The sequence below is a fragment of the Amblyomma mixtum genome, chromosome 3 (assembly GCF_055824585.1).
Source record: "Amblyomma mixtum isolate Tamu chromosome 3, ASM5582458v1, whole genome shotgun sequence".
In the NCBI taxonomy this organism is placed as follows: domain Eukaryota; kingdom Metazoa; phylum Arthropoda; class Arachnida; order Ixodida; family Ixodidae; genus Amblyomma; species Amblyomma mixtum.
The window spans coordinates 407,095,181-407,110,923 of NC_143014.1; the positions used below are offsets into that span (position 1 = coordinate 407,095,181).

At 47.3% G+C, this 15,743-nt stretch overlaps 1 long non-coding RNA gene across 1 annotated transcript in view; it reads right to left on the reverse strand.

The window, feature by feature from the left end:
• Nucleotides 1-2,014: 2,014 nt before the first annotated feature.
• The window catches only part of LOC149357522 (uncharacterized), a 49,033-nt gene continuing 35,304 nt past the window's right edge, over nucleotides 2,015-15,743 (reverse strand). Inside the window, exon 3 of the long non-coding RNA XR_016289907.1 lies at nucleotides 2,015-2,112. This is a non-coding gene — a long non-coding RNA (uncharacterized LOC149357522). The remainder of the gene's footprint in view (nucleotides 2,113-15,743) is intronic.

The window sequence follows — 15,743 nt, forward strand, 5'->3', positions numbered from 1 at the left end:
ACAGCTTGACAAGGCCCAGAGGACCATTAGATGAGTTTTGAACGTAAGAAAAACAAGTTGCTGCTTTAAAATAACATGGAAAGTAGACCAAACAACTTCACTTAAGAGATAAACATTACAATCGCGCATTACAGTAAAGAAAAAGAAAACACTTTGACATACAGTATCAATTTACGCTATAATACATACAGAAATTACACGACATTCAGCACTATGGCACGAAATATAAGAAAGCACATAAGGTAAAAAAGAGAAATCAGCTGTGCGCTTATATAAGCATAGGTTCTTCAAATCCTGCAGAAGGCTTGAATTTGGAACTGCTAATATCAAAGAAGATTTAGAAGAACTTCAGTTTGGGCTAGATGGTGCATAGTACTTGAGAAAACAAACAATAGCGCCTACAATGACAAACACAGAAGAAGAACGATGCAGGACAAGCGCTATCCTGCGCTCTGCAGTATGGAACTTTGTGACTGTGAAAAATGAACCTTCACGTATGTGCAATATGAGTCTTTAGGCTGTCTACAAAGCGTTATTACAGAAAGAAAGAAATATTAGTGAATGTTGTGCGCGAGGCTTGCATATTATTCAGTATTTGTTTCTTCATTTACGTTACCCCTCAAGGCCAGTGGCATTACACAGGGGGAATGGTAAATATACAAAAACTTAGAGAAAAATACAGTTGATTACATGAATGTTAAACAGCGCCTGAATATACAATGTCAGCTAGTGCTACGCGGAACTGCTCATAATTTTCACTGCCGGCAACTTCTGCGGGAAGGTGGTTCCGGTCGCATGAGGTTCGCGGCAGGAATGACTGCAAGAAGCATTTCGTGTTGCATGACACACTTCCGACTTTGTGATCATGATCAATGCGGCGGGATACAGAAATTGGCTGGGCGAAGAGGTGATCACGAAGAGCGGGATGGTGGTACAGCTTGCGGAAGACGGTGATACGAAACACTTTTCTACGCGATGTGAGTGATGGGAGGCAGATATTAGACTTCATAGTAGTTATACTCGCTGTGCGGTTGTAGTTAACAAGGATTAAACGCACAGAGTTATTTTGCACCAGCTCAAGATCATTAATGAAGTTGTAATGAGCAGGGTGCCATGCAGGTGTTGCATACTCGAGTGGTGGTGGTAGTGGTTTATTTAAAAATAAAAAAGTGAAACAAAAGGGTGTTGCCGGCCGCGGCAATTGCTATGTAATATCTTAAGCACCCGAGCTGCAGCCTTCGGAAATGAAAGGGAAAGGGAGAGGATAGTGAGGAGAAGTATAGAGGGGAGCCACAGCAAGAAAGGACAGGGGGAGAGCTTTGTACACTATTTACAAAATACAAAAATAATCCAGTTCGCGCCGCTCGCGCGCTAATGTCCAAGCATTGTCCGAAAATAAGTGCGCGTGAGCGGCCACTGCCCACAATCACTTACAAAAGAAGTAAACTCTATGTACGAGGGGGTACCCAAAAGAAACCGGACTTATTTTTTTTAAACCGATTTATTCACATTTTAAGTACAGGGCTTTAATCTCCCTCAAAGTACTCTCCACTTGCACTAATGCACTTGTCTAATCTTTCATTCCACTTTTCAAAACATTTTTTAAATTCATCTTTTGGGATGCTTGACAGCACCTCCGTCGTTTTTTTCGTTACCTCTGCAACATCAGCAAAACGCTTTCCTTTCATGTGTTTTTTCATTCTGGGGAACAAAAAAAAATCACAGGGGGCAAGGTCCGGTGAGTATGGGGGGTGAGGAACAGGGGTCATACCATTTTTGGTCAAATATTGTCGTACAGACAAGGCTGAGTGAGCAGGGGCATTGTCATTGTGGAGAAACCAGTCACCCGACTGCCACAAATCAGGCCGCTTCCGCCGCACACTGTTGCGCAATCTTTTAAAACTTCCAAGTAGAACGCCTGATTAACTGTCTGACCCTGCGGAACAAACTCTGAATGCACGACTCCTCTCACGTCGAAAAAACAAATGAGCATTGTTTTGAGGTTTGATTTCACCTGACGAGCTTTCTTGGGGCGAGGCGAACTGGGAGTTTTCCACTGGCTTGATTGTTGCTTTGATTCAGGGTCGTAAGCAAAGCACCAAGTTTCGTCACCTGTGATAATTTTTGAAAAAAAGTTTGGATTATTTCGGGACTCTTCTTTCAAAGCACAACATGCTTCCACACGACCTTGTTTTTGTTCAGGAGTCAGCAGTCGTGGCACGAATTTGGCAGCCACCTTTTTCATTCCCAAATCTTCTGTCAAAATTCGCTGCACTGAACTCCAAGTCACTCCCGACAGCTCCACAATTTCTTCAATCGTGCGTCGTCGATCTTCGTTGATGATTGCACGAATTTTTTCAACATTGTTTTGTGTTCTGGCCGTGGAAGGACGACCAGAACGAGGTTGATCATCAATTGACATTTCACCATTTTTGAAAGGGGAAAACCACTCAAACACTTCACTTTTCCCCATAGAATCATCCTTGTACGCTGTTTTTAACATTTCAAAAGTTTCTGTTCCATTTTTTCCGAGCAGAAAGCAGAATTTCACCGCCGCACGCTGTTCACAAAAACCAGCCATTGAAAATAACGACGCTCACAGAAAACAGTTATCACTGTGAACGCAGACGACACTACTACGTCTGACCTTCAGCGGTACCACTCGGCTGGCTGACTCTCGAATGTTCACTCTCTGCGCTCCTAGCGGCAAAACACGGTACTACGAAAGCGCTGCCCACCAAAAAATTAGTCCGGTTTCTTTTGGGTACCCCCTCGTACATAGCCACGCGCACGTAGCGTCCTGTCTCGGACTAATCGCGCGCGCGGCACACTGCACTAGCGGCCGGGGTGGGCCGCCCGGCCGCGTATACCGTCCGAGGTAGCACCCACGGAGCGTTCGTGTCACGCGTGCACTACCTGGCGTAGAGCAAGCGGGAAGTCAAGGCCGCCTGCTCGATGAACGCACATAGGCTCACCATTGTTTTGTCACGGGTGCGCGCACTGCCGCGCGGCCACAGGAGCGCTTCGAGAAGCGGTATACAGCGAAGGAGCATGTGCTCCAATGTCTCCACTGCGCCGCAGTCAGCGCACGCGTCGCTCGACGAAAGTGCGTGGCGCACCCGTCTTTCCCCGGGCCACACGCAGCCGACGCGCACTCGGATGATCATCGCCCGCTGGAGGCGCGACAGTGAGCGCGCGCCGACGAGAGAAATGCGCTCTCCTCGCGCGATGCGGGGGTACAGTATTAGCTTTTGATAAAGCAACAGTTTCAAATTAGAAGGAACGTTAAAGAAGTTGCGACGTAAGTAGCGAAGCATGCGATTAGCATTTTCAGTTATGTTCTCTGCATGAAGAGACCAGTTAAGATAATAAGTAATGTGGACACCGATGCATTTATATTGTCACGTTGTAGTGACTTCAATGATACGTGGCAATATGACGGGGCTGATTCCAACAAAATGTTATCGATGTAGTAGTGAGGTGGGACGGAAGTTTTTCTAGATACACGCATGATGACTTTGCACTTGTTCATATATAGCTGCATTCACCATTCTTCGCACCAGCTCCCTTATTGTGTTGAGGTTTGGCTGAAGTCAGTGGCGGTCTCGTCAAGTAGTCCCCTGCTTTGTACGTTCACCTTGTTAGCGGCTGTCTTATTTCACACAATCGCACGTTCTACACGCTGATAGTTATACGAGCACAATTCGTAGTGATTGTCGAGGTATCGTATAGGGAAGCGCACCTGAAGTTTGCTCCCACTGCACCAGCGCCACTTCTCCCCTGCCGGTTATATTGGCGTTTCTGTCCGTGTCGACTGGTATGCGCGTGCTGCTCGCGCGGCTGGCACTCTCTCTTTCATTGTGAGCACGCGCCGTCCTGCTCGCGGGCGCACAAAAGAGGTGTTGCCGCTCGTTGTGAGTCATGGCTGGAATTCCGCGACGTTCTAAGAGTGGATAAACTTGTTGTGTCAGGGGTTGTCACAGTAGTTCTCTGAACATCAACGGCCAAGGACTCCCCGTGGAATTCTACAGATTTCCTGGACATGTCCTATGTTCTTACGAAAAAAAATAATATTGGAAAATTGTAACGTACAGTAATGGAAATATTGAAGATAATGGTCCACCCTTTCTATATGCAGCAAAATCTTAAAAAATTTTTATTGTGGAGTTCACACCAACTACCACCATGAATTCACACCAACTAGCCCAAATGTCTGCTTTCTACATTAAATTTTTCATTGCTTGTATCGAGCAGTTGACGATAGGAAAAACGTTAATACGAAAAAAAATGCAAGCTTATCGATGGGAGATTGCTATAGTGAAATCTTCCAGTATATGAAAAAAAATGCGTTCATACACTATTTTCTATTCAAAAGTGCTTGTCCGGAATTGTTCGGTATGAAATGGATGAGAACGAGAAACGACAGGCCTCGATAACTGCTGTGGGCACGGTGAAATAAGCGTTTTTCTGTTGCTAAACGCGTTTGGTATGTTGGACGCGCAATATTCTGAGCAGTTTTTGCTGTAGTTCACTAAGCATGCAGTGTTTAGTAAAGCTCGCGCTAACGAAACTCATTTTTTTGCCATTTTTTATTTTGGAGGCTGACAACAGCTAGCGGCGTTATGCAGACGCGTGTGAGGCAAGGTCAGTGATCACCTCAATCCTCCGACTTGTGACGCCTGGCTCAATTTTCGAAGTTGCTTTACATGTAAAAAAATTCTAAAAATAAAAATAATCAAAATGTTTGCTTGCATATTAATGAGCGTTTGCATACAGAGATGGTTCTGCAAATAAATTGTTCTGGGGATGCGCGTGCGCTGTAATCGGCATTAAAATAAATATGCCAACCGCTTATCTCCGTTGTAGCGATTGACCGAACTAGAGCATTTTTTCTCTTAGCCGTATATAGCAAGCAGCTGGTAGGCGCATTTCGTGCGTGTTTTCGTTTTTCGCTTCAGCCTCGCGTGTCGCCTTAAAGGGACCCTGAAAAGCTCTTTGCCAAGGTTAGCAAAAGCCCAGGAGAGATCGGTATTCCATCACTTGTCGCCGCACCGCAAAAATTGTTAAGCGAACTCCATCAACACCGAAGATATCGCCGATTAAAAATGATGTTCCTCCTCTCCCCCACATACTACCCTCAACACATACACGCGAGGCTCGCTCCGAAAAAAAAAGAAAAGACGGGCCGATGCTCCGCCCATGCATACGTCAAGCAATGGCGCTCTGCTTGTTTACTTCCGGTGGTCGCAGACACATGTGCGAAAAGTGAGTGCGATTCACTGCGGTGCGCTGTTGCGAACGGCGTCGCAACGTCCGATCGCAGCTCGTCGCCTGCGTGCAACTTGCTAGATGTCAACGACGAGCCGCGCGCGGCAGACGCAACGACGGGAAGCGGGAGCCAAATCGAGCGCGGAGAGCGGCAGTGTCGTGATGACGTACAGCGCGCTCCTCAGGGCGCTCGGGGCCGAGCCACGCCGGGCCGGCCTGCCAGCCTTGATGCCAGCCGCCGGCGAGTGAAAAACGCGCTAGTATTGTTTGTTCACGTTTATAGCAAGCCCTGGGATAGATGCATGTCAAATGCATCACTTCTGACGGTCGTTGGCCAATACCGAGCTGATCGTAAAAGTGATGAATGCGATACTATAGTCGGATACAACTTGTCTGCATGAAGCTCCGCCCACATTCAGCCTCCGCGCACAGAATTCCTCCACGACGAAAAAGTAGTCCGTTGCTTAAACGTTTCTTGTTACGTAAACAAGAAGCTTATCGAAAGAAAACATATTATGAGCTCCAGAATTTTGACACGTGGATTGCTTCACATAGCCAAACATTAAAAAGCTGATTTTGTTTACTGTTGCGATTGGGCAGCGGAGTAATACAAGACACCGCGGACGGCGGCCCAATGTTAGCAACTGCTGTTTTCATAGCCACTTTGGTGCTGCTGCGGCGTTTCGCCTGCCGCCTGCTAGCTCCGTTGCTGAAGGCGTCGTGGAAATCGAATATATATTCTATTATGGGACGAGTTCGCAGTAAAGCGATGTGAAGAGTAGGCCTTTTGATATAGCGCAAGTGACTTCCGAAGCGCCGTCAGCCGCGGCTTCGATGCGAAACCATTAGGCCTGGCGACGACTAGGGCAGCCTGAGACCAGCGCGCAGTTCGTCGCCCGGCGTTGCCGCAGTCGGTGTCGTTGCCGAAAGTTCCAGTTTTGAACAGACATGTTGTCGTTGCTCGAATCTAGGAAGCATCATCTCTGGTAGAATGGCTGTTTTGTATTTCCTTGTGCGAACGGCAAGTACGCCGAGTATGCCGGCCGGCCGACCGGCCTGGATCACGTCTGCCGGCGTCATAAAAAATGAGCTAAAGAGTGTTCTTGACGTAAATAATAAGCCCTAGGCCAAGAAATGTGAAAAATGTGTCATTTTTGAGGATCGCTGACCAATACTGAGCTGCTGGTAAAGGTAACAACTGTGATACGAGCAAATTTCTGGCCACAACCGCCTTGCAGCTGCCGCTGGCCCTACGTTGGGGTCCGGCTCGCCTGGCGCCCGCTCGCTTCGCAGCTGAAGGCGTCGCGGAAAGTGACCATACTATTAATTTGTTGTGAGATGATGCTGTTGACTGTAATAAGCGATGTGTAGAGTAGGCCTTTTATTATAGCTCAGGCGACTTCTGAAGCGCCGGCCGCTGCGGCTTCGACGCAAAACGAGCTCTAGGCCTAGCGACGACCACGGCAGCCAGGCAGCAGCAGAGCTCGTCGCTCGGAGAGCCCGCGAGCGATGCCGTTGCCGAAAGTTCCCAACATAAGCAGGCATGCTTTGTCGCTGCTCGAGTATAGCTGGCAGTCTTTCTGATGACGATCGGTGAGGCGCGCCGGCCAAGTTTTCGCACATATGTGTCTCCTGCCTGCTGCTCGAACGACATGGATCAGGAGCTCGAAGCGCGGCTGCGTGCAGCCACCGCTGAGATGGGCTTCGAGCCTTTCAGTACACGCCATACCGAGACCCACAGGGCGACGACAGCAGCAATATATATAATTCTAGTACACTATAACAGCGACTCGTCGGCGCAGCTAAGAAACTCGCAAAGGCGGGCGCCAAGATTTGACGAGAACACGTGCTTTTGTGAGCAGACGGATTTCCTTCTTTACCGGAAGTACCACATTAATTTCAAGAAATGCGCTGGATTCTACCTCTGTATACGTGTGTTTTAAAAAATAGTAAGCAATCAATAAAATAGTATTTCAAGGATCATCAGTGTTCAGTTTCAAATGAAATATTGCAAAAATTGCGCGTGACGTCATTTGGCAGAGCCAATGATAAGGGTCGCCCAGTCCATGGCCAAGGCTGCCCAGTTTACGTCATGTGGTAGGGGCGGGTAGAAACGCGCGGTGAGGTGTCGCCCTAATCGGCTGTGAGCGGCAAGTTTGAAAAATTGTTTGTAAATTATTGGTTCCACGCGCAGCTTTCTGAATCAGACTAGAATACTCGCAGAGACCACCTCTACAGAGTTGTTGCAATAAAATATGATTGAAGAAATCATTTCAGGGTCCCTTTAAAGGGGCCCAGCAACGCTTTTTTCATATGCTTTAGATGATTTCTTCATGACACGCAGATACCGAATCAAAAAGAATTAACGGAATCGGTGCTCTAGAACGGGAGTTATTAAGGAATGAATTTTCAAAATACAAGCAATTGCCCTCGACTCAAATTTTCCCGGTCTTCTCTTTGCCGTTTCACTCACCCAATGACGACAAGCGGCGAGACCAATCGAAACAGCGTGCACGAGCACGTCACCACTACGTCCCGGAAGATAGCTTCTCATGGTTTCCTGGTCGCTGTAACACGTTTCCGCTGACGCTGACGGCGTCGTTTCCATGGTTACAAGCACGTGGGCGCTAGACCGAGACGGAGCGAAGGATCCGAAAGCTCCACTATAGTACAGGCATGTTGTCGTTGCTCGAATCTAGAAAGCATCCTTTCAGGTAGCATGGCTGTTTTTGTATTTTCTTGTGCGAACGTGAAGTAAGCCGAGCCTGCCGGCCGGCCAGCCTGGACGCCGGCAGACGGGATCCCGTCTGCCGGCGTCATAAAAATGAGCTAAAGAGTGTTCTTGACGTAAGTATATAAAGCCTGGGATAGGAAAATGAGAAATATATAATTTTTCTGGGTCACTGGTCAATACCGAGTTGCTGGTAAAAGGGACAACTGTGGCACGAGCGAATTTGTTGCGATAACCGCCTCGCAGCTGCCTCTGACCCGACGGGGTCCGGCTCGACTGGCGCCCGCTAGCTCCGCTGCTGAGGGCGTAGCGGAAATTGACCACGCTATTATTTTATTGCGAGATAATGCTGTTGACAGAAAAGCGGTGTGAAGAGTAGGCCTTTTATTACAGCGCAAGCGCCTTCCGAAGCGCCGGCCGCTGCGGCTTCGACGCTAAACGAACTATAGGCCTAGCGACGACCACAGCAGCCAGTCAGCAGCAGAGCTCGTCGCCCGGAGCGCCCGCGAGCGGTGCCGTTGCTGTAAGCTCGCAACATAAGCAGGCATGCTTTGTCGCTGCTCGAGTATAGCTGGCAGTCTTTCTGATAACAAGGCGATCTTGTCTTTCCTTGCGATATTTGTATATGAAGCCAAGCAGCGCTCAGTCACTGCTGCACGGCGGCGAAGTGCGACAACGGTTGTGGGCGGAGCTTGGGCAGAGCGGCGCAGCAGGAGGCCACGTTCTTTGATGGATGGATGGATGGATGGATGGATGGATAGGAGCGCCCCCTTTGAAACGGGGTGGTGGCAATTGCCACCATGCTCAGCTTTTCTTTATTTTTTTTTTGTTTACTGTGTTGGCAATTCTCATTAAGATTCTCCATCAACTTTGCCTACGGTTTCCTACTATTCTAACCTTATGCCACATCTCTGCTTTTCAGCCACCAATCCTCCAATCGCTTTTTGCTGACTTCCACTGCAGATTTATTTACATGACCATTGTTATCTTTAAACCCTAGGGCCTCAGAAAGAGTGACTGTGCCTGCATCGACATCCGGATGGATACCATCACATTTGATTATGAGGTGTTCAATTGTTTCCACAGATCTACCACACACTGCACATGTGTCATCTTCTTCGTTAAATTTCTTTTTGTAGCTGCGCGTTCTAAGACACCCTGATCTAGCTTCAAAAAGTAGGGCACTGCCTCTTGAGTAATCATAGAAAAATTCTTTCCTGATCTGCCTTTTCCAGAATCGATATAGTTCTACACTATGTTTCTTTTCCATTGAATTCATCCAATTTTTAACTTCCGCGTTTTTAACCTGTCGTTTAATGCTCTTTCTTTCTCCGTCCTCATGACCGGCATACTTACTGGTTAGTTTTCTAGTTCTTTTCCGCCACTGTGAGTCAACGTTCTTTCTGTATAAATATTTAAATACCTTAGCTGCCCATCTGTTATCGTCCAATGCAAAGTAATAGCCAGCGCCTCTGCTGGGGCTTTTTTTCTAACAAGCTTTGAAATGCTTTTGCGTAAAAAAGATGCTAGTTTTTTCAATTTAATATAAAAGGACGCAACAAAACGTAACCTATTTTTTGCTCACGAACACAATTAGCTTGTTATTAGTTGTTCATCCAATCATAATCGCCCGCCAGCTGAAGTCATATCCGCTGCAAAAATGCAAAAGACCACCGCTGTGTGCCGACGCCGTCAGTGCCATGATTTTGATTCTCGAGCAACTTAAAATATTAAATACAGAAATATGCGTGTTATGACCGCTAGTAATACCATCGCCATAACTCAACAATTACAACAATGAAGCAAAACAATGCACTCAGATTATGGTGCAGGGCCCCTTTAAGGCCACTTTATTTTAAGTTAAAATAAAAATTATTTCCATCATTATTTAGCGAAACACTTAACAAAATCCTTACTATTTGGCCAACAAACCTGCATGCACCGAACTGCTCAGCCACCCAACGAAATTAAGTGTCTTGCGAAGATGTCCACGCCAAAAAAATGGTATTTACCTTGAATTCTACGTCTTAAATGATCTTGTCATTTACTTGCGATACACATTTCGCCGTTACGGTACCGGCTTTTTCGTCAACGATCTGCTTCACGGAGTGGGCCTGATCCACTAGCAGTTCTTTTTTTCAAGTTTGCGCAGCGAAAAAATTCACTGTCCACTATTTGTTTTAACCTACATCTCAGAGCGTACTGCTGCGACAGAAAGAAATGCGAACAGCACGGTGCCTAGGCGCTCCGCTGTTGGAATTTATTTTCGCAACAAAAATACTTGGCTCGCAACACAAATACGCTAGAGACAACCGTGATACAATAATGTACCACTCTAGCGTCTTTTTGTTACTACCGAGATAAAAACGCATTAAAGATAAATTCCGACTACGCAGCGCGTGGGCGCCGTGCTGTTCGCATTTCTTTCCAGCGCCCCTGCACATTTTGCTAATCCTCTGAAGCTCGTCAGCGTTCAAGCAAGAGGGGAAAAAGCCAAAAAAGCTCGCGACTGCCCAAAGAGATTTGCAGGCTGGCCAACAGGTGCAAAGTACGTGCAGAACTGGCTTTTTTTTTTTTCAGGAGAAAGCGTGCTGCTCGCGCAGCTACTCAGTGGGAGGGGTGACCGGTTTGCCCGGTCAAAAATGGGGAGTCGGCCAGAGAGGGCCCATTTCACTGGCGTCCGCAGCGCCCCCCTGCGAAGAAGCGGCCGCTTTCGTAAACAAAGTGGAAAGGGAGGTCTGTCCTTCTGCTCTCCGGAAGCAGGCAACGCGGCATAAGCCTTTCCACCACGTTGGGGAAAGCAGCCGCCGCGTATCGCCACAAGTAGGGATGGAGGCTATTTGCCACGCACTGCCGTGTTCATGCTCATAAATTTCATGACTGTACCTTGTGAAATGCCCAAAACGAAGCACAAGACAAAACATTAAGCATTAGAAGGAAATGACCGCTTTTTTTGAAAATTAAAGTTGGGCCCAAACTAGCTATGGCTATGGGCCCAACAGATTCTGGTGTATGATTTATGTGTTTTGTTGAACAAATGACTGACTCACTGACAAAGTTTTAATTCCAGAAGCACTCATCTTGCACAATTAGGCCGAAAAGCAAAGCTCGAACAAAGTATAGAAACTAATGCTTATTTTAAAAGGAGAAATAATATGTCAACTGACACAGTTTTCGTAACTGAATTAAAGAAATTAAAAGGATAAATCGCTGAAGAACGGGCTTAATGATTTATTTGTTTATTTTATCCTCACGGCTTACAAAAGCATTGTAGAGGGGAGAGGCAGAAATACAAAGAAAAGAGAAAATAAAGGCAACAACAACAACGACTAAAAAAAGAAAAACGGCACGTATTCAAAGCACACGGGTAGGTTACAAATACGCAATAGTTTGGTTGAACAGAATGCAGCAGAGTACAGCATCAACGTATTAAAAAAATGAAGGAACAGTCATACAGAACATGATAAGCGCCCAGTGCAAGTTTTAAAAAGAATAAAAAAGGACTTCAAAATATGTTAGTAAGGGATGTCGCGGTGGTTGTCGGTGATAGCGACCAGGTCAGCAGGTAGATGGTTCCAGTCACGGGATGTTTTTGGTAGAAATGAATGTGCATATGTCATGGTGTTGTGGCGAGGTACGGCGACTTTGTAGCAGTGATCGACACGGAAAAACAATGTTGAGATTGAAGTTCACATTGAAGTTCAAAGTGTACGTGTTGAAATGGCAATAAATACACGAAAACACTCTTTTTAAAAGTTTGAAGCGAAGCACTTTCCTTAGTCATGTGGAAGTCAATAGCATGATTCTAAAAAAGCTGACAGCACGATCATGAATCCCGAGGCGAGACAGCTGCCATAGCAGTTGGATTTACCATCGATGATTCTCAGCTTTTCCTTTAATATCAATGCTTTTACAGGGCGAATGGAGGTGGGTTGAGGGTGGCGGTGGGTGGGAAGTGGTGGGGAGGCGACTTTTGGAGGGCAACTTAACTGCCGACTGCAGCTTCCTTGCTTATTCGTTCCACTTCTGCGAGGGCAACTAGTTTGTGGAGGCCTTGTGGGTGCTGGGGAGGTGGGTTGCTAGTGGGTGGAGCTTCTGGAGGATGAAGGTGGGCGGGTTTGGGGGTGGGGGGTGGATCGAGGGTGTCGGTGGTTGGGTGGACGTCCCCCCTCTCTAGCTAAGTGGGTGCTACGGGCAGGTGCGTGGTGCTTCTGAAGGGCGGACGCTTCATTCACCAAGGCTTCACCCTGATAACGCCGGCACTTTCGCCAAGTATCGCTGTTAGTGCTATCGCAGTAAAATGATCGAAGGCTGCTCGAACTGCCATGAAACCCGAGGACTGTGTTATTCTCCGGGGCAGTAGTTAAGTATTAGGCTCAGCTGAAGTATACAGAGGGCAAAACGCTTGTCTAGAACACGCTCTGGGCGTGTTTCGGGCTGAACACGCGATATCTATATATAAAATTTGGTTAAAAATTGTCTGGATGCAAAAACATGTGCAGTTAAACTTGTAGGATTTCGTTGTCATTTTTTGACCTCCTGGTCGCAGCGGCTGTGGGAGGTGCGGAACAGACAGTTCGCTCCTTCTTGACATGCGTTTTTCCCTCTCAATATCGGGAAAAAACCTTGTCATTCTTTTGCAATGATGCGATTTTGGACAGAGGCGCTGTTTATTAAGATCTCTTAGTTCGATCATTCATTATTGCAAGGTTGGCGGAGTTGCATGGCACAGTGTGCTGTGCAACTCGGTCCAGTGCAGCGGGACCATTTAACTGTGCGATGAGTGGTGATCGAGGAGAACCGGTAGCCTGGCGGCACTCCTTGAACAGGGCTGATTCCGCGGGTTTCCACATTTAGACCTGAGTACCTGAACAGATTTTCCGCTTTCGAGTGGAGAAGTACTGCAGCGTGAGGCAAGCCATCAGTTAACATTGAGAATCTTTTCCACATAAACCACTGTTATAAAATATCATGCGGCGGGGACTAAAGCCAGGGAGAGGTAGTGAGGCACACAAGAAGTCAGGCCGGTGAGCCGTTGAAATGGAAACTGTTCATTCTGACAATTCGCTGCAGTAAAAGCCGATAATGGTGCACAGCTTTCTGATCCTCGTTCTGGATTTTGATTACCCGCGCTTTGTTCAAACATGTCATAGAAGTTTTCTGATAACGTGGCAGAATCGTCCCAAGGGATCGTGTACACCGTTTAATTACCTCCGCTTTGTGAGCCCTTCGTGCGCATAGACTTGAACTTGAGAGGGAATACAGTTGAGGAGGAGGATACGAGGAAATCCTTTATAGGGGACCGCAGCTTCGCAGGGGGGCGCTGCGGACGCCAGTGAAAAGCGCCCTCTCCGGCCGACTCCGCACTTTAGACCGGGCAAACCGGTCACCCCTCCCATTGAGTAGCTGCGCGAGCAGCGCGCTTTCTCCTGAAAAAAAAGCCAGTTCTGCACGCACTTTGCACGTGTTGGCCGGCCTGCAAATCTCTTTGTGCAGTCGCGAGCTTTCTCCCTCATGCTTGAACGCTGACGAGCTTCAGAGGATTAGCAAAATGTACAAAGGCGTTAGCAAGAAATGCGAACAGCACGGCGCCCGCGCGCTGCGCAGTTGGAATTTATCTTCAATGCGCTTTTACATCGGTAGTAACAAAAAGACGCTAGAGTGGTACATTAGTGTATCACGGATCTCTAGCGTATTTGGATCTCGAGCCAAGTATGAGCGTGACGCAAATAAATTCCAACAGCGGAGCGCGTAGGCACCGCTCTGTTTGCATTTATTTCCGTTGCGGCAGTACGCTCTGAGATGAAGGTTCAAAGAAACAGTGGACAGTGAATTTTTTTTTCGCTGCGCAAACTTAAAGAAAGAACTGCTAGTGGATCAGGCCCACTCCGTGAAGCAGACTGTTGACGAAAAGATTTAGCGACATATAGAAAGGGTGGACCATTAACATCAATATTTCTATTACTGTACGTTACAATTTTCCAATATTATTTTTTTTTTCCAAGAATGTAGGACATGTCCAGGAAATCTGTAGAATTCCACGGGCAGTCCTTGGCCGTTGATGTTCAGAGAACTATGGTGACAGCCCCTGACACAAGTTTCTCCCCTCTTAGAACGTCGCCGAATTCCAGCCATGACTGACAGCGAGCAGCAACACCACTTTTGTGCGCCCGCGAGCAGGACGGCACGTGTTCACAATGAAAGAGAGTGCGAGCGGCGCGAGCAGCACGCGCGTACCAGTCGACAGGCTGCTGCTCAATGCGCTCCACCGGCGACGTGCCCGGACAGAAACGCCAAAATGACCGGCAGGGGAGAAGTGGCGCTGGTGCAGTGGGAGCAAACTTCAGGTGCGCTTCCCTATTGACCGCAATGGAGGTTTGATTGAAATCAGACCGGTGGTTTCCCCATTCCAGGATCCCATTGACCTTTGCTGCCTCGCGGACTTGGACTCACCTCTTGCACGCAAACAGCCAATGATAATACTGTGTGCTACGTGGCGATAGCGAGTGCTGCTTTGGAATGTAAATTGGATGGAGTCATGTAGGAACCTCAAACGTCTCTCTCCTGTCGCTCCAACAGGATGAGCGGAAGAAGCAAAGCTTGTGGCAAGGAGTGAATGCACGCCCCCCCGACATGTTTAATTTACTGACGAGGATAACCGCAAATAAATTTCGTTAAGACAAAAAAAATTGTTGAGGAGGGGACGGACATCAACTATAGTCTTCAAGAGCTCCTTAAATTTGCGCACGGCACGCCTCTTAACACATATGCGTGTCGTGTGCAAATTCAGTGGACTATAACTGCTGAGAAAGAGACAAACGTGGGGACAAACCCCGTAATTGCAGCGCCGTGCGACAGCAACGCAAGCGCAATATGACTTGTTTTTTGGAGTGCAGGGTGTTATTTAATGTCCCTGAGAGCACCATCACAGTACGTGACGCAGCGAACAGACTGTTCTGCATAATGGAAACGGCTTAGTGGAATAAGAGTGATAGACAGCTGAGAAGCACATAAGAATTTACGACGTGCTTCAATAAAACAAATTGGGGTTTAACGTCCCAAAGCGACGCAGGCCGTCGTAGCGGAGGTCTCCGGATTAATTTATACCGCCTACTGTCCTTCATCATGCGCGCTGCCATTGCACAGTACACGGACGTGTTTGTAGTTTGTATTTCGCCTTCATCGAAATACGACTGGCGCGGCGCGGATCGAACCCGTGACCTTGGGATCAGCAGCCGAACGACAAAGCCACTGAGCCACCGTGGGAAGTGCCGTTCTGTTGTGTTGACTGTGGAGTTGAAGGAGTCAACGCTAAGGAAGTAGGTAATTTCCTTTCATTGCGAAAAGTTAACCAGCTTATATCTTTTGTGAATATCGGAGACACTTAGCAAATGCTGATAGTGGCAAACAGACAGTTTTCTCATCGCTGGTGCACCAGTAACGAAAAACGAAGGGAAGCACGGAATGCGATCTCTGTTTCCAACAGGTGGCAATCTGCAGCTGCCAGTTACTGCAAATAAGATCACCTTATGCGCAAAAAAAACAACGAAAAAGAACCGTCGATTCGTGGCTGCGAAGTGCTTCATTTGTTTCTAAGAACGCCATTTGAACCTTTGTACTTAAGCTTTGAAATTATGTGAGCTCATTGGAAAAAGACATGACAGCAAATTCACCATGTTGTGCTCTAAACAGCAACGCTAATCATAAAAATGCGAGTGGGCCATGCCCAAACAACATACGGGCT